Here is a 20,016-nt window from a genome sequence, read left to right as displayed (position 1 = left end):
AGCTGGGCAGCCCCTGCCCCAGCCCCAACACCAACCCCATACGCTCCCTCACCACGGGTGCCTTGATCTGCCCTCCCATGCACCTTCCACCACACCAGACCGACCAGCTGCACGCAGCTCTCCACGCTGCCAGCTCTGCTTCTCACTGCCTATGTGCTGAACTGCAGCTGTGTGCACACATGGGCATTTATTGGACAAATTATTGGCCACACTGGGCTGATTTCCGATACAGAAAATGTTCTTTATATAGGTGCCAATCTGATATTGAACCGATGTATCAGTGCACCTCTAATTCTAACACTACCATTCATGGACAAGGAAACTCTTATTAAGTACTCTTATTAAGTACTCATTAATTTTCTTTCTATTTTATAGGGGAAAAAAAGAAGAGAAGCAAGCATCTAGTTTACAAAAAGAATATGTGCCTCATGGGACAAAATTCTGTCTCCATGTAGAAACCATCTGACTTTCAGAAACCTGCTTACCAAAGTGGGAGCCTAGGTCCAAATCATACCATGGGGTCACTCATTGAGATAATGACCTTCTCTTATACACCATTCCAGAAGACTGAGTGGGATGTTAAAGAGGTTACTAAATCAACCAGACACCTAGGCTTGTACCAGCATAAAGAGCTCTACATTAAAAGCCCACTTTCAAATCTGCTTTTGCGTCTTTGGGAATGCAGAAAAAAGTGAAAAAATTCTCGAGGGTAAAGACTGATCTTTTGACAGCAGGTTTGGAAACTGATAAATTAGTTTCATTTATAAAGACTGCTGTGGCTGGTATGAGACACTAGAAGAAATCCATGACTAACTGGGTATTTTTTAGATAATGTTATGGATAAGGAGAAGAGAAAATCAGTTTCATGAATTAGGAGTAAATTTCAAAGGGATTGCCCTTGGGTCAAGGAAGCTTTGTCAGTATAATGATGGATGAGTATTCTCTGGTGAAGAAATCAGAGCAGTTGTATGAGCAAGAATTGGGAACTTTACCAAGAACATCAAACTTAAAAAGATTTTTTTATCTGTCCATCTACTAAAAGAGGAACATGACTTTGTTATTTTCGTTATTATCATTTGTGCCTTCAATGCAAAAAAGTAATTTGACAGGAAGGCCTTATTTTTAACTTCTAATCCTGTGTACACCTCTATGCCCTCTTATTCTCAAAAGGCATCAATTCCTTTAACAGTCATATATCGGGAATACCCTTTTTAAAGAATAAATTATTCTGCCCTGTAAACCACCAGTTAAACTCAAAGGAGCATTTTTGCATCAGTGACTCTGTAAAGGACTACTATGCTGCTCGGTAGATTGAATTTTTGCTTACATTTGACTACCACAGAGCTGGATTTACCACAATTTGTGCTAAACTTGTCAGAAGTTCACACTGCCTTAGCAGCCAACAATAGACTGGGGGATTGCTTCATTACTGAATCAGAGGGAAGAGTGCCACCTGCTGAATCACCCATACCATTTTCTACTGCACTTGTAGTGAGTGTTCCCTGAAGACTCCCCATCCAAACACTGACCAGGCCCAACCCTACTTATCCTATGAAATTATCTGAGATCACAATACAAAGTGGCACAAAGGCTGCTGAGCTGTTTCTGACCTGATGCCTCTTGGAATGATTTAGAGTCTGTGCAGACTCGCCACTCCTCCCTATCCTGGAATTCAGTTATGTCTTGACTTGAAAAACTTCAGGGCTCATTAAGCATCCGAAAGGCAGAGAAAGGGGATAACGCGTGGCAATTACCTATTGTTCTTTTTAAACACCTCCAGCTAGAGAAAATCCTTCATAAAAAAGCCTGCACAGTAAAACAAAACACTCGACAAGTTAAAAAACGTTATTAAAATATTGGAGCAGAATCCCAGAAGTAGTAAATCGCCTCCACTCCCACTTTTGTCACAGAATGGAAATGCAGACAGGTACCTCACACAAGAGCTACCCTGTCACCTCTATTATGTTTACTTTAGTGTATAATTTACTATATGATTTGGCTGACTTACACCACCTGCAAGAAACCTGAATTTGCTCACACTATTAAAAACTTTTTATCATCATGGTGCAAACACAAGGATTTTTATATACCTGAACTCTCCTCTGCTTTTTTTTTCTTATTTAATAAAACAAATGAAACAACAAAAGTCCTGGTCAGTGGCTGTTTCAGTATTTATCAATAACTCAAGTCTTAGTCCCACCCAACACTAGGTTTTCTGGTTCTAAACAGAAAACAAGAAGCTGTCTTCCCTACCCATGGTCATTCTGACAAAGATGTTGCTAAACATTTTGATGCCCCAACTTATTTTGATTATCTGGTACAACTGGCAGAACTCATCCTCATGCCGGTTAGTGGTAGAAAATGCTACAGTTAGTTTTAATTTTTTTTTTTTTAGAATTTCAAAATCAATATATACTCAATTCATTTAATGACCAAGATTAACATTAATAATGACTTTAATGAGTCAAACCATGTACTTCAGGAATAGGCAACCCCCAGCACGGGTGCCAGAGTGTGGCACGTGAAGCCATTTTGCTTGGCACATGCGCCTTGGGGAAGATGGTGGGAAAGGGGTTAGGCCTGCCCTGCCACAACAAGGATTGGGCCCCTTGCAGCTCCCCCTCCCTGCATCTGCCCCAGCACACCAAAATCTAATAAGTCAAGATTGCGGGTATTTTTGGCACTCTGCCCAAAAAGTTGCCAACCCCTGATGTACTTGTTGCTTGTCTGAGACAACCATTACTCAGACAGATGACATATTACATCTGCTATGCATACCTACCCATACTTGGTCACACTGCTTTTTTTATCCAGCAGTTGCTAGAGTTTCCACAAACACTAGAGACAGTGCTGTTTACATAAGTGACAGAAATGCTTGCATTAGCACAGAAAACTTCCAAAGAACTGTGAATGGGCATGTGGGACTTTATGGTAATCTGTTCATGATTTACTTAGTGTTTGGTACTGAGCTGTACTTTACATTAAGCTACAGATTTTTTAGGGTTTTACCAACCTGGGGAAAAAACCCCCAGAAGAACTGCTGAAAACTAAGTAATGCTAGTAATCTGTTTTTAGAACACTTCCTTGAAAACAGGAGTATTTCCTCAGTTTACTTTCAAAATTAATACTTGAGACTCTTTTAGTTTTTATATTACAATATGTATTATGCATAATATTTCAGAATATTTTACAGGAAAACCTCAAAAAGTACTATAGGTCACAAGAAACCTATAAAGGCAGAAGCTCATAAACGTGGCACTAAAACTTTTTGTAAATCTAACCACTCATTAAGTATAACTGCTGATCTAGCAATAGAGACCTCTATCTGTTTTCAGTAGTACAATTTAAATAGGCTTCACCATCCACAGTTCTAAAAAGGGGGGAAAATGTATGTACAATTATATGGTTATATTACCTGAACAAATCATCACTAAGAATATTAATTATTTATGCTTGTTCATTTGCACTGACTAACGAGTGGTGAAATGATAAGAGGAAACTGTGGTTGATGGTTTACAACTTTACTTCTCCAAACTCCAAAAAGTATTTCTTGCAATATTTAACTAGCATACAGCCTATATAAAAGGATATGGAGCACACATACTTTGTCCAAGACTACATGAAAATGTTGCTGCCTGGACTACATGAAAATGCTGCTGCCCTTTATACTTTGCCTCTTGGCCCTACAGCATTTCCCATTACACTGAGGTAGGAAATGCATCACAATTTTAATGTCTATCACAACGAGGCAATTCCAACATCTTTGCTGGGCACCTAGACAAAATATGGTTATTGAACCTGGACAGGCTTGAGAGTTGGACAGACCGAAACCAGATGAAGTTTAACTCTTCCAAGTGTAAGGTGCTCCATCTGGGGTCAAACAACCCTCAACATACAAACAGGCTCAGTGGTGACAGCTTGACTTGCACCATGGCCAAAAGGGACCTAGGGGTAATGACTGACCATCACATGAATATGAGCCATCAGTACAATGCGGTGGCCAGCAGGGCAAATAACACACTGGCATGCATCAACTGATGCATCTCATGTAAAACAAAGGAAGTGATACTCCCGCTGTACTCAGCACTGGTGAGACCACAGTTGGACTACTGCATCCAGTTCTGGGTGCCGCACTTCAATAAGGGTGTGGAAAAACTTGAGATGGTCCAGAAAAGAGGCACCTATATGATCAGGAACCTGCACGGCAAGCCCTAAGAGGAAAGGCTGAGGGACCTGGGCCTCTTTAGCCTAAAGAAGAGAAGGTTAAGAGGGGACTTGATAGCAGCTTACCGCTATATCAGAGGAGTGCAACAGGAGCTCAGTGAACAACTGTTCGCTAGGGCACCCCTGAAGAAGAACAGGAGCAATGGCTACAAACTCCTGGAAGGCCACTTCAGGCTTAATACCAGGAAAAACTCCTTCACAGTCAGGGTGTCCAGACTGTGGAATCAGCTCCCTCCAGAGGTGGTGCAGTCACCTACCCTGGAGGTTTTCAAGAGGAGACTGGACAGTCACCCTTCCTGGGGTTACTTGACCCCAGTTATCTTTCTGCCTAGAGCGGGGTGGGGTGGGGGGGGAGGGGGCTGGATCCGATGATCTACGAGGTTCCTTCCAGCCCCTAACAATCTATGAATCTATGAAATTTGAAGTAATATGAAAGCAGTTGTACTTGGGGATTAGCAGGCACGTACCAAAAGTCATTCAATCATAGCCTATTATTTATACATCATCCCATCTGAACCAGAACTAAACCTCTTTCATCAGCTTCTCCCTAAAGCCCTAATGCAAAAAAGCATCAAAAGTGTAAATTAAAACCAAGCAGCATTTATAGCTGGCTGATAGGCCAAAATTTACAGTTTTCAGCACTACATCATGCCAGTTGCACCAATATTTATTGCGTTTTAACAGAAAGAAGCAAGTCCAAGTCAAAAAAGCTATACATTTTAAGTGTCAGGAATGCAAGTTGGTTCCCATCAGGGTAACTGACCATTCAGAACCAAAACAGTAGTTCTGTTGCACATTTTAAAGAGATTACATAAAATGGAGAAAACAACTTATTAATAAATTATTTTCCCTTCGAAATCTCACAACAAATGCAATGCTATGCTGTGCCATCCCTTCCCTTAGCAGGGTGTATCAAGAAAGATTCTCTCAAAAAGAAATTAAAAAGTCTTAGATTGGAGTTGAAAACTACACAAGACTATATATGAACTTAAGACAGGAAGGAGACACATTATCATAGAAGTCAACAACTGAAACAAACCTGCAGCCTGTATCACAACAAGCAGTAAATTAGTCATATGCAACAAAAGCAATAATTTTTCCAATTGACGTAATAACATTACATTTAGTAAAATAACACCTTATTAGCAGGGGTTGGCAATGTTTTTGTGCAAAGTACCAAAAACACCTGCAACCTTGACTTGTAAGATGTTGGTGTGCTAGGGGTGGATCATGGATGGTGGGGGAGCCACAAGGAGTCCGATCCTTGTTGTGGCAGCACAGCTCCAACCCCTTCCCCACTGTCCATCCTGATGTGCGCTTGCCAAGCAAAATGCCTTCGTGTGCCATACTCTGACACCCATGCCAGGGGTTGCCTACTCCTTATAGAAAGGTGTTCTAAAGCTAAAGCCAGATATGTAGAAACACACTGCCCCAAAAAAGTTATATGGGAAAGGACTTAATTATATTCACTCTGCATTGGTGTTAACCTAAGAGCAGAAGAACATGCCTGTGTTCCTTTTCCTCTTTGTGAGGCAAGTAATAGGGGGATACTTAGCCAGGCAATTACACTAAGCCACTCAAAGCGTTGTTGAATGATTTACACGGCACTATCATCTTTTCCTATTACCATTATCATCTCAAAGAAAAATAATTAAATTGCTGAATTTGTAGAACAATTTATCTGAATAAAAATGGATGGCAGTGTACTGGTAGTCTGTGAAGTTCTTAAAAGGGGCCATAGTAAAACACAGAATTTGCAAAGCTGAAAAATGAGATAAATGACATTTCACATTTAGCAGAAGTAAATGGAAACAATATAGAGAGAAGGTGCAAAGAGATAAATGGCCCCTAAAAATTATGCTGAATTTTTTAAAGCATCCCAGTCTATCTTCCCCTAAAACTGGAACTGCCTTGGTGTTAAACTTCACAAAAGACTTCACAACTTACTTTTTTGCTTTTCTCAATGGGGTTGATTTTGGAAAGATCAATCCCAAATGGAAAAGATTTCTGTTTTCAAAGTCATATTTAGGAAAAATAATCTTCCGAGCACTGTACTCAACTTGCTCACAAGAATAGGGAAGGCTAGTGAAAGACAGAGGCATGACAGGGACAAATATGAGAGCTGAACATGACACCAATATGTATACATATGATTTTAATTTGTTAGCTGTAGTAGTATTTGGCTCAGGTCAAGAGCTAGGAATGCAGCCCTCCTCTTGTGCTCTAAAGAAAATATTTGAAACCTTAAAAAGAACAATGATGTTTTCCTAAATGGTTATCTGCATAACATTTTAGAGAATAATCTGAAATATTGCAAGCTATTCTGTTTTAAGTTTGTATTTTAAATAACATTTTTCATGCTTAGTATCAAATACATTTAATAGATCCAGCAGAGTGGCAAACCCTGGACTTAAAAACGAAGACTTTTAAAACTGGATCAATAAACCTATTTAATATTTCTAAAATCTCATTTTCTGAGCTGAACTGACTGCAAACACTGCAGCTGTATTTATTATGAATTACTGTGACTTTTTAAAACAATTCTTCTGATTGAATTTTTTCATTTTAAAAAAGAAATTCTGCTGGAGCTATAAATCCCTAAATCTTAATAGAGAACAGATTTAAGAGTCACTCTGTAATGGCAAGCATAATTTATTTTTTCCAACCTCACTCCCTAGTAGTGTTCACTGTTCCCAGAGCAATCTTTCCCTACATGAAGTGCTCTGGCTATTCGCCTAGCAAATGCAATACAGTTGGAATCTGGGAGGACTGGAGGTGCGAGTGAGGTCATGAACACGTTATCTGTCTTGAGAGAGGGGCTTTTGGCTCTGTCCTCCCTCCAGCACCATCCACTCTTCACTCTTGAAAGCTGGTAGATGGCAGTTCCTACATCTTAACCAAAACTATTGGAAAAAAGAAAACAATATGAAAACTTATTTCATATAAATGTGGGGTAGGGGTGATGGGAAGGAATTAAAATATGCATTTAAGATGATGCAAGGTGGTGTGGAAAAAAGTTGAAGTTTGGGAAAAAGACAACAAAAAATTGTTCTGGCTAAGGCAGAGAGGAACAGGACAGGGTGGACTTTCAAAACCCCCCAAAAAAGAACCCGCATCTGATTTAGTAAATCTGCTCGTCCCATTGACAAAGCATATACAAGAGATCTCTCACCCACATGCAAACATACCAACCATGTCCTAGAGCAGGTTAAGGGTATGTACAGACATTCCGCCTCTACCGGGAGAATTGCTACTCTCCCAGCAGAAGCCATAAGTGTGCAGACATTCAGACTATTTCTCCCAGAGCAAAAATGGCTGCTCTGGGAGAAAATAACCCAGAAACAACCAGGGTTAAATCACCTCTAGGACTAATTTAACCCTGGAGGAAAGTGCCTCCTGTTACTTCCTGAGACCAGGGTTACCCCAGTCTGGAAAAGGTATGGGGTGCAGCTGCTCCCCACCTCCCGGAGACAGGAGGGGAGGGGAGCAGGAGCCCTACCTGTTCCCTGCCTGCTTCTCACACCTGAGTCCCCAGTGTGAGAAGTGGGCAGGAGCTTTGCAGTGCTGCTCCCTGCTGGTCAGCTAAGCGAGGGAAGCAGCAATTTTAAAGTGAGCACAGCTGGGAACTAGAATCAAAAGGGCGCGTTCAGATGAGCGCGCACGTGCCTCTTGCCCCATCTCAAACCCCTTTGAGATGGGGCAAGAGGCATGTGGGGGAACTAAAGGGGTCTAAAAAAATGGAGTTTAAAAAAGCGGGGCAGGGCACAGTCCTGGACCATGCCATGAGGCAACCGGAGGCTGGGTCCTCCACACAGATGCTCTGGCTGCCTGTGTAGGGCAGGCTATGTGCTACAGTACCAATTCCTGCCCTGTTCAGCTCCATCCCCGCAAGGCCCCCGATCCCTGTCCCCCCACCCCAGCATCCCCATAGGAAAAACCCTCAACCCCGCCCCGCCCGGCACTTACTGGCAGTCCAGCTGCCGTATCACTGGGGCCCTGCCCACACAGCACAAGGCAGAGGGACAGCCTCAGCAGCCCCAGCCTGGGCCCTCCTGCCCCCTGCTGCCCTGGGCTGCCCAAGGGGGCTCTGCCAGGAGGCCCCGGAGCCCCCTTTAACCCTTGCTTCTAGGGTAAGTAGAGGCTTTTTTCATTTTTTTTTTAAAGTGACAGTGCCTGGGGTTGGGGGGCAGCCATGGGGGCTTTGAGGTGCAAGTGGAAGATGGGGCTGGGCAGGGCAGCCACTGGGGGGGTCTGGGGCAGTGGGGCAGCCATCGGGGGGGCTGCAGCACCTGGCGGGGGATGGGGCCAGGTGGGGCAGCAATCGGGGGACTGGGATGGGGCATGTGGGCCTTGTGGGGGGGGTGGTATCCCGTGTGGGGGCCATTTGGCCTCTGTTAGGGGGCCATAGCCCCTGTGTGGGGGCAGGAGCCCCTGTTGGGAGGGCAGTAAAATATATATTCATGTATTAATGAATTCATGAAACATGTATTTAGAGGTCACTTTATTATTATGATAGAGATACTGGTAGGCTTCCCCATTGCTTTAACACTGTAGACATATCAATAAAATACTGCCCAACTGATTGCTGTTTCTGTCCCACTCTCTCTCTTTATCGTGGTCTTTTGTTTTAATTGTGGAGGAACATGGATTTTGGCGTATTTTATAGAGTGACTTTGGGATTTTTTTTATCTGGGATTTTTCAGTTTTCCAATAGGGAACACCAGAATTCCTGCTAGGGAGGCCAGTGGCAGGACCCTGCCTGCTCACAGCTGGCACCTTGGACCCAGCTGGCTGTGGCTGACCTCCTGGCCAAACGGGGACAGGAGGACATGCTTTGACAGTTCAAAGCAGGCCACCACACCTGGAACATCTTCCAGGTGATAGCTGCCCAGATGGCGGGGCAGGGGCACACGTGGTAGTAGTGCCGCACAGAAGCCAACTGCGCAGAGGGGCAGATCCCCATCTGGATCTGGCAGGTGCGCAGCAGGTCACAGCCAGTCGGTAGCCCCTACTGCCAGACTGCTGCAATGGGTAAAGGGTGCAGGGAACTCTCAGGGCTGCTTCAGCAGTCCAGCTGGCACAAGAGGTAGTGTCCCCAGGTACCAATTGGCTGGGGCTGAGAAGCTCCTGAGAGCGAGTAGCCCTGAGGTACTTGCCAGGGCAACTTTTTGTACTGATGGGGCCAGAACAGGGCAGTTTTTTATTCTGCTGGGGCAACACAGTTGCTGGCCCCAGGCTCTAGCTCCCCCTGGCTGCAGATCTGGGAGGAGCCAGGCAGGGTTATTTTGCCCCAAATGGCACAATTTGCTTCACAACAAAGTGCATGTCCAAGCACGTGCGCTGAGGCAAAAAGCCCTGGCTCAAATTTGCACCACTTCTATTTGAGCTGCTGCAAGCGCATGTGCTTGCATGTGTGGACACACCCAAAGAGGCTTTATCACACCCAGTCTCCCTCCCCCCACCCTGCTACCCAGCTGAATGACAAAAAAATGGGGGTGAGGAATTGATGAAGGGAAGCTGGCTGGTGGGGAACCAGGCTAAGGGAGGCTCTCCCTGGGGTAGTAGTACAAAGCTTTCTTGCACTCCTTACATCAAAGTCCCAGGTATATGGAGTGGGCAGAGGCTTTGCCCCACTGCTATGTCTTGGCATCAGAATTCAAGCAGAGAAATCAGTGCTGCTTCTCACACTGGAGTTTCCAGAGTGAGGAGTGGGTGGCAGTTTGCCCCACTGCTCCACCCCTTGGAACAGAGCAGAGGAGCAGATGCTCTGGGTGATGGGCTTTTCCCTGCTGCTCCTCTCCCACCAGGGTGATGGGTCCAGGAGAGGAAGGAAGAGGTAAGGCAAAGCCCCCAACTCTTCTCCCAAACTGGGTACTGCCTGGCTTGGGGTAGAGGCTAGGAGCTTTGCCCCAGTGCTTCCTTCCTCTGTGGAGAAGGCTGCTCCCCTGTTCCTCAAACCCTAGTCTGGGACAGGTGTGGAGAGTCTTTCCCACTGCTCTACTTACCCCGGAGACTAGGAGGAATGAAGAAGGATCACCTCAGTCTCAAGCAGAGCAGTGGAGAGTTTGAAGACTGAATGTCTATACTGCTCCCTTTCCTGGAAGGATTTCTACCAGTAGAAATGAACGCCTGTTCTTGGCCCAAGTAAAAGCAATAACAGTGCAAGTATCCCACACTGGTCTGTCATGGAACCCAACCTAAAAGGCCCAGCTCTGAATACCACAGGTCAGATTTTGCTTTACTCATCCCCCGGTCACTGTGTACAAAATGTCAACAAGAGAAGCCAATTGTTTCCAAAAGAGATGATCATCTTAGATGTAGACACTATAAATGGAATATTTTCATAAGAGTCGGTACCATCAGAGAACTGTAGCATAGGTTTTTAGAGCTAGAATTCCAGGAACAGTATCTACAAAATTAATGAAAAAGAAATTTATCCATTAAATAAAGTAACATATTACAATGGAATTTTTTTTTACTTTGTTAATTCATTATTTAAGATGCTGCATAAAATTAGAAACATTCTCAGTATCAAATTAGCTGATTCAGTTTTAAGCACTAGAGGTCCCTGTGACACAGGAGCACAACACAAGTCCTTAATACGCTTAAGTAAAAGCAAATACTTTTAAAAAGATAACTTCATTAACTTAAATCATTAATTTCTTATGAAATATATGAGTTTTACTAATTGAAAACATATCTTCATTTTAATTAGGTAGCTTTATGCATAAGTAAAAACTCCCTTTCTTTCTTTTATGCTTGACTCTAGAACAAAACACACTGAAGCTAAAAGACCAAAAGATTTGTGTTCTGATCTAGTCTGCAAATACCCTCACTGACTTAAAAAACACTACCACATTCTTCAGATGAAGCAAGTGCTCAAGTTCTCTGTTGGACTAGGTCCTAGTTACTATTGACATTTGGCTAAACTTTTACACAAAATACACAAAACCCCAACTTACAATATTAACTATTACATATATAATGTATAAGAAGGCCCAAACCCTAAGTACAATACAGACACCAAGTCAGTTACTAGTCTGGGAGGCTATCAAGGTAGCCATAAGCACATTATGGATAAAACCATCAAAGGCCCTTTAAACGTAAATAATCTATTGCACACATACCTGGCAGTACAGAAAAACAGAAGTGTGTGAAAACAGGTTTGCATGCATCTGACCTATTTTCTTTTGATTAGGCATATGTCAATATGAGTCTGAAGATAAAAAATGCATAGCTGTCACACTGATTTTTGCAATACAACTAGTATCCATGAAGATGTCTTCATAGGCTCAATAGATTTTAGGAGAGATAGGCAAGTACAGTAGTGACCTTCACTACAAAACAACAATATACAATATTAAGGGAGACCAGCCCAAAAATATAGCCTCTATAAATATACTGCCTTTGTCTATTTTGAGTAACGAGCAATGTATTTCTCTAGCACAAAATGGAATTAGGGATTATATACATTTGAAAACCTAACATTATATACATCTGAAAACCTAAATTATATACATTCTAACACCACAATATAAGCACTCAATAGTAAATACTCTATCAACATAACTTCATACCAAAAACAAACCTAGAACTAGAGAAAACAGACTTGAACCCAGGCTAGGATCAGAACAAAATAAATGGAATATAATTCCTGATGTAATACTAGAAGTTTGATGTTCATATTTTAAATTCTGCAACACAAGCTGCCATACTAATATATATTTAGATGTTGTTTTAATATATGTCAACCCATATTAAATGCATACGTAGAACGTTTCATTACTCTATTTTTCATCAGGTATGTGTGCAATAGATTATTCTACTGCAGAGGTTTAGCACCTCCAATCTCAGCAAGCCTAAAAAAACTCAGTGAGCTACCGTTTACATGGATAGTCCTACTCTCTGTGAGCAAAGGAATCAGAATCTGTGCCTTAAATAACATATATTCTGCCTTTTAAGTCTTAGTTTTGTCAAAAATAAATGCAAGATCATTGTCCAATTTCTACATTCTCAAACCCAACTGTCAGTTGACAGCGGGGAATAAAGCATTCTTTTGCGTAACTTATACAATAAAGTTCTGTGTAAATCAGCCATCAGATTATTTAATAAATTTAAGTGTAACAAAGTTTCACATTTATTTTGAAACTGATGTTTCAAGCATATTTGAGAGCAATATTATTCATATTAAATGTAAACAACAACTCTCACTTTTTAATCCACAGCTAAATTGAATTCTTGAACTAAGAGAAACAACACTTAGTATGAATACAAGACTCTCAGGTTGATTCAAATCCATTTGAAATAACAGTGTTACATTATGGGAATGATGATGGAAAATGCTAAAAACAACAGGGTAAGCAAGGGTGGGTCTCAAGAGAGCCTTATGAGTCATGGAATGAGTGATACACTGGTTGCTCATTTGATGACAAAGCTCCATATAAGAGCAAGAGACAAGCTCTTTCTTCCTTCATTTTTTCTCTTCATCTAATTTGACTGGTATAACATTTTCCTTTTAGTATAAAGCTATTTGCCTCCAAGATGTGAGAAAACTTCACATTTTAGTATAAGGGTGCCTAAAAATGTTTACATACTGTGCTCTAACTCATATCACTTTACAAAGAGCACCATGAGTTAGAGCCCCTCTACCCCTGACCATACAGACATTTGCCAGTTGGGGAGGTGAGGGGGAAATCGAGCCTGCTTACACCAGCCCCTGCCAGCAGGTGGGGGTGCTCCAGCAGCCTCCAAGGAGGCTACTGAACTACCCTTCTCTCCAGCCCTGGCACTCCCCGGACCAAATTCTGGGGCTGTCAGCAGAGGAGGGAGAGGGAGCAGCAGGGAGCTGCCAGCTGGACTTTGCGTGGCTGGAGCTGGTGGCAGGGTATGTGTGGAAAAGAGCCCCCATGCCTCACAGACCCCCCGCCCCAGTTACCCCTCCTGGGGTATTTTGGGTATTTTGAGCTAGGCTCCATTCCACAACCCCTTACTTCCAGCTCTGGCCGTGGCAAAGCTGAGCCAGCAGCTCCTGCTGCTGCTGTCAAGAGGCCTGGGTGCGGGGTGGGGGAAAGGAATGACCCCTTGCCTCACAGGCCCAGCTCCCCTCTATATCCCAGCTGGGGTAGCTGGCGGGGAGAACCCACAAAGCAAAGGGGCTCCTTGCTACCCTGCTCCCCCTAGTTCTGGCCAGGCAATGCCCAGTTGCTCCCTCCCCCTCCACCTCCCTTTCTATCCCCTGCTGACAGCCCCAAAAAGGTACTAAAAATTAACCCTCAAAGGAACACAAGTTCCCCAAGGCACTTTGTTCTATAGGGCATTCAGCTGATTTGACAAGGCTTTTTTGTGTGATTGGCCACTTTAAAAGTGCTCTGTAGCCATGCACGTGTGTTTACAGAATCATAGCAAATTAGGGTTGGAAGTGGGTCAGGAGGTCATCTAGTCCAAATCCCTGTTCAAACAAGGACCATCCCCAACTAGATCATCCCAGCCAAAGCTTTGTCTAGGCAGGTCTTGAAAACCTCCACAGCCTCTCTGGGTAACCTGTTTCAGTGTTTTACTACCATCCTAGTGAGAAAGTTCTTCTTAATATCTAACCTAAACTTCCCTTGTTGCAACTTGAGACCATTGCTCCTTGTTCTGTCATCTGCCACCACTAAAAACAGTCTAGCTCCGTTCTCCTTCAAACCCCGCTTTAAGTAGTTGAAGGCTGCCATTAAATCCCCTCTCAATCTTCTCTTCTCCAAACTAAATAAGCCCAGTTCCCTCAGTCTTTCCTCATAAGTCCTGTACCACAGCCCCCTCACCATTTTTGCTGCCCACCGCTGGACTCTCTCCAATTTGTCCACATCCTTTCTGTAGTTGGGGGGGAGGGATCCAAAACTGAACACAGTACTTTAGATGTGGCCTCACCAGTGCTGAATAGAGGGGAAGAACACTTCCTCTGACCCGCTGGCAATACTCCTACTGATGCAGCCCACTATGCCATTAGCCTTCTTTGCAACAAGGACACACTGTTGGCTCATACTCAGCTTATTGTCCACTAAAGCAGAATAAGCTTTTCTGCAGGTTTGTTGCCCAGCCAGTCAGCCCCCACCCAGTACTGGTGCATGGGATTGTTCTGTCCTAAGTGCAGGACTTTGTACTTGTCCTTGTTGAACTTCATGAGATTTCTTTTGGCCCAATCCTCCAATTTGTCAAGGTCAGTCTGAATCCAGCCCTACCCTCCAGCTTATCTATGACTCCCCCCAACTTGGTGTCATCTGCAAACTTGCTGAGGGTGCACTCGATGCCACCTTCTAGGTCATTGTTGAAGACACTGAACAAAACTGGCCCCAGGACCGACCCTTGGGGCACTCCACTTGATACTGCCTGTCAAGTAGACATTGAGCCATTGATTAGTACCCTCTAAGCCAGACGCTCTAGCCAGTTTTCTATCCACCATACAATCCATTCATCTAGCTTGTATTTCCTTAGTTTACCTGCAAGAATGTTGTGGGAGACCGTATCAAAAGCTTTGCTAAAATCAGGGTATATCACATCCACTGGTCTCCCCGTGTCCACAGAGCCGGTCAGCTCATCATAGAAGGCAATCAAGTTGGTCAGGCATGACTTGTCCTTGGTGAATCCATGCTGACTGTTCCTAATCACCTTTTTCTCCTTCAACTGCTTAGAACTGGATTTTTTAAAGATCTGCTCCATGATTTTTCCAGGGACTGAGGTGAAGCTGACTGGTCTGCAGTTCCATGGATCCGTCATTTTCCCTTTCTTAAATGTGGGCACTATGTTTGTTCTTCTCCAATCATCTGGGACCTCTCCAGATAGCCATGAGTTTTCAAAGATTACAGGCAGTGGCTCTGCAATCTAATCAGCCAACTCCCTCAGCACCCTCAGGTGTAGCCTATTCAGCCCCAGGGACTTGTATATGTGCAGCTTTTCTAAATGGTCCGTAACCTGTTCTTTCACCACTGTTGGCTGCTCATCTCCTCCCCAAACTGTACTGCCTGGTGCAGTAGTCTGGAGCTAATCTTGTCTGTGAAGAGTGAGACAAAAAAGGCACTCCAGCCTTTTCTGTATCCTCTGTCACAAAGTTTCCTCCTTCATTCAGTAAGGGACACACACTTTCCCTTATCCTCCTCTTGCTACCAACATACATGTAGAAACTCTTCTTTCATACTTGTAGAAATGTATCCCTTGCTAGCTGTAGCTCCAATTGCACCTTGGTCTCCCTGACTTCATCCCTGTATGTCCAAGCAATACTCTTATACTCCTCCCTAGTCATTTGTCCAAGTCTCCACTTCTTATAAGCTTCTTTTCTGTGATTTAGTTTACTAAAGAGTTCCCTGCCTGGTTTCCTACCATATTTGCTAGTCTTCCTGTGCATCAGGATGGTTTGTTCCTTCACCTTCAATAAGGTTTCTTTAAAATACAGCCAGCTCTCCTGGACTCCTCTCCCCCTCAGACAGGCTTCCCAGGAGATCCTTCCCATGAGTTCCCTGAGTGAGTTGAAGTCTGCTTTTCTGAAGTCCAGAGTCCTTACTTTGCTGCTCTCCATCCTTCCTTTCCTCAGGTCACTGCTGCCCAAGTTGCCATCCACTTCTACATTCCCCACCAATTCTTCCCTGTTTGTGAGTAGTGGATCAAGAGGAGCATGGCTTGTAGTTGGCTGCTCCAGCACGTGTACCAGGAGGTTGTCCCCAACATTCTCCAAAAACTTCCTGGATTGCCTGTGCACTGCTATATGGCCCTCCCAGCAGATGTCAGGGTGATTGAAGACCCTCATGAGAACCAGGATCTGTGATTGGGAAATTTCTACTAGCTGTTTGAAGAAAGCCTCATCTACCACTTTTTCCTGGTCTGGTGGTCTATAGCAGACACCCACCATGACATGACCCTTGTTGCTCTCTCCTCTAACCTTACCCAGAGACTTTCAACAGGCCTATCTTCAGTTTCATACTGGAGCTCTAAGTAATCATATGGGTCTTTTACATAAAGTGCAAATCCTTTTCCTCTTCTCCCCTGCCTGTCCTTCCTGAACAGTTTGTACCCATCCATGACAGTGCTCCAGTCATGTGAGCTATCCCACTGAGTCTCTGTGTTATGTCATGGCATTAGAGTGCTTTCAGGGGCCTGACTGCATAAAAAATGTAACTTGCGTAAGCACCCCAGAGCTATTTGCCTGCAAGATGCCGGAAAACACTGACAAGATGCTATATTTTGCTCTGTAGTTTTCTACAGTTAAAAAATATCACCCACAAAAATCCTTGCCTCTTGCATTAATCCAACAGGTGATTAAATTTCAGGTCAGTGTGTTAATGAGAATAAAGTTGATTAAATTTTGTGAAAGTTGATTAAAGTATGTGCAAGTATAAAACTCATTTCAGTTTGGTCCACACTTAAGGTCGAATTCACACCTGTCCTTGGGCTTTAATCATCAGCTGCTGCAGACACCCATGGAAGGCACAATCTGGTGCTTTACTTAGGTGGGTAAGAAAGGGGAAGTAACAGGGTAAGATAGCTTAAGTTTAGAGGAAAAAAATGCAAATTATTGTTAAAGATACATTTCATCTTAATAATAGAATTTAGAGGTTTAAAAAATCTTCTCCAAACCTGATCTGAGGACAGCCTACCTGCAAAAACCTAATTATTCCCATTTCCACCTAATCCACTCTGCTTGCTCCTCGGTTTTCATAATTAAAGCAAGACACTCATTCCACATACTCCATCTTTGTTTAGCACAGGACCAAAAGGAACAGCAAAATAATTAATTGCCTTGTCACTGATGCAGCGCAGTAAGGTACAATCTCTCTTCATTAAAATCAGTACAAAAAAGGGTGCAGACCTGTGTTTACACTGACAAAGTATCTCCTAGAAAAATACTTGTAAAGCCATAATGCATGCTTTCCTAACCAAAACCTGGAACTAAAATATCTGAGTAAAACTACACATTATGAAGCTTCATTTTCATGGAAAATCTAGCTTGGTGAATGGTTCTATACTGTCTTCTAGTAGCTCAACTGATACAATGTAGCAGAAAGCTCAGAAGCCTGACCAAGGGTTTTTGAACCCGAAAGCTTGCTTAATAACTATTCTCCAACCATTTGGGTTGGTCTAATAAAAGATATCAAATTCACCCAAGGAACCTTGTCTGCCGAAGTCTTCTTAATCACTCACACGACTTCTTTGAAGGCATTTAGGTTGGGGAGGAAGGAATACAAATGTAAATCCTGTAGACAGTTAATAATATTACCCTACTAAATAATTCAGGAAATATATTCTGTCAAAATAACAACGAGCCTTTCAAAACCTAGAACTTGTCTTACACAGCATTACAATTTTGTTATTCCAATGTTTATTTGCATTTCAATATAAGGATCACCCAGAGTATGATATATTTGGATCTCGTTAAAGTACACTTTACTGTGCAAATGATCAGACAGGAAGACCCAAGGCTTTAAAAAGGGTCCCATATGTTCTTGAACAATTTACGGGTTCAAATATTACCAAATAAGACAAGAAAAAGTAGGAAGTATTACTGCAACAACCAATGCAGAAATACAAGATGGAAAAAATGAAAGCTGCTAGACAAACTGTGGTACAGAAACATTTTTACCATGACATAATTTATGGAACTATACATCCCGGGATTCCTGTAATTCAAATGTCCCAAATATGCAATTGATTCCATAAGGAACATATTTTCATCTCAAGGGTGTACATCCTCAGTTCCTCATCATGACCTTTCCTCCAAAAGTGCTTTTCATGTTCACACATCAAACCAGGATTATCACATTTCAATTATAAGAGCAAAATGTGGGACTTTGTACTTTGCAATTTTCTGTTAGCAACAATTGTTCTGTGCCAAAGGTAGCACCTGTGGTGCTGCGCCCCACTCCAGGTCTTGCACTTTCTGCAGTGTGTAGGCTGGACCCGGTGCCAGGGGCACTACCCATGGCACAGGGGCTGATCCTAGTGGCATGGGGGGCCGTTACAGAATGCACGCTGCTAACAAGCTCTCCCAGACCAGCACTGGCTTTGGCACAGCCTGATCAGACCTACGGACTGACCCAGAGAACCTCAGCTGGCCCATGAGGCTGGATGAGTTTGACACTTCTGCTGCAGAGGAATGGGAGGATTAGAAACTACAAATCATCCTCAGCTGACACACGCATACTTTTTCTCACACACCCTTCAGTTTCTGTTACAATGTCTCCTGGATGCCTAGCAAACCAGCTGGTGCAAGATTTTAACATTTTTGCCTGCAGCAGCTTTTAGGATGTAATGTCTTGGCATATGACAAAATAGGATTAACAGGGTACAACTGGCTTTGTATTCCATATTCTTAGTTTCTGTATTACCATCATGACTAGAAAGCCCCAGTCATGAAGCAGGACTCTGGAGTGCTAAAGCAGCCCATTTATGCTAAAATTTTCCACAGAAGTGATATGGGTTAGAACAAATGATAGCAGAACTATTTCCTATCTATGAAGAGTAGAAAGAGGAATTTGCCCTGAAGAAGAATGGTTGTTTGTGCAGCTATAAGAAAAGTCTCCATCATAGCAGCCATAAGGCTCTTGTAAAGACGGAGGAGGTAATTCAGAAACTCTGCCTTTCAGATGCAATGGTGACAGGAAAGGCGAGTCAGACTGATCTAATTTGTCCTTCTGATTAATTTTGGCACCTGAGGATACTCAGGGAGTGTGATGTGACTACCTACAGAATACCCAAGGGCTTATAACCTTGTTTCCATGATGCTTGGCTGTAAGATTGAAACCATTCTGGAGAAACTCTGACCTAGCTGAAATCAACGTTTTGTTTTGTGGTACCATGTAGAAGTTGAGGCCCTGAACACTGCCCAAAAAGGCAGTTTCTGCCTCAGAAAGCTTCTATTTGCTCTAGCAGCAGAAATGTACTTCTAATTCAGTGAATGAAATCTCCTGGTCTAGATACTAAAATATAATTTGTTTAATGGGAAAGAATCCATGCTAAACTAGAATTCTTTTCCAATGATCAGGATGCAATCTGTAGACTTTAGGACTAGGTATAACAGCCTGTTTCTTCTTTTGTACCATCTATGAAAGCTGTCTTAAAAGGCAGCAGATTCTTCTCTGCCAGGCATTATTTTGATTGCTCAGAGAGAAGTTCTACCTCTGGTTACTTCCGGATTTTGAAAAGGATTTAAATCTAGTCAGGTCTTTACCATAAGACCACTTCTCATGAAATATAGGGGATTTCCCTTGCAAACGCCACAATTGCCGACAAGATAGTTTTTATATCTTCTAAAGTAGCTGAAGTTGGCAAATGTGGATTTGATAGACCACTGGTTTATACCATATACTTATTCTTGTGTATTTTGGATGTTTTGTTGTTTAAAGCCACAGACAGATATGCCAAAGTGAATTGAAATACCCTACACATTTGCTTCCAGTGACCATGAAAGAGTCAGAAAACTGGTCCAAAACATGCTTTTATTCATCTCTCCCAAAGGACATTCAGATTTGATCCAAGAATGATACCTAATATCACACTGAATAAGGTACATGGTTCCATATGAGAAGAAGGAACTTCTGCTTCTACATTTCAGAAACCCACAGAGGGGATGAAGTCATGGCATCAACCCTGGCACCACTGAAGATAGTCGGCTAAGGATGACCACTGCCTGGGAACAACTGCTGCAGTGATGCTTGGATTTTTGAAAATCTTTGCCACAGTGGTAACACTAAAGTCATTCTTATGTTCTGAGCCTGGCATGAGCCATTCTCTGTACTGGGTGAAAAGGCTATTCTTGATTTTGAG

General features: G+C 42.9%; 1 protein-coding gene and 1 non-coding gene across 7 annotated transcripts in view; both read right to left on the bottom strand.

The window, feature by feature from the left end:
- The window catches only part of SCHIP1 (schwannomin interacting protein 1), a 551,143-nt gene that overhangs the window by 70,112 nt on the left and 461,015 nt on the right, over positions 1 to 20,016 (bottom strand). The window lies entirely within an intron of this gene.
- On the bottom strand, positions 15,195 to 15,308 carry LOC132251950 (small nucleolar RNA SNORA17). The gene has a single exon (XR_009463695.1). It is a non-coding gene; the product is annotated as a small nucleolar RNA SNORA17 (small nucleolar RNA).

This window comes from Alligator mississippiensis, chromosome 7, assembly GCF_030867095.1.
Source record: "Alligator mississippiensis isolate rAllMis1 chromosome 7, rAllMis1, whole genome shotgun sequence".
In the NCBI taxonomy this organism is placed as follows: Eukaryota; Metazoa; Chordata; order Crocodylia; family Alligatoridae; genus Alligator; species Alligator mississippiensis.
This window is presented reverse-complemented; position numbering and strand designations above follow the sequence as displayed.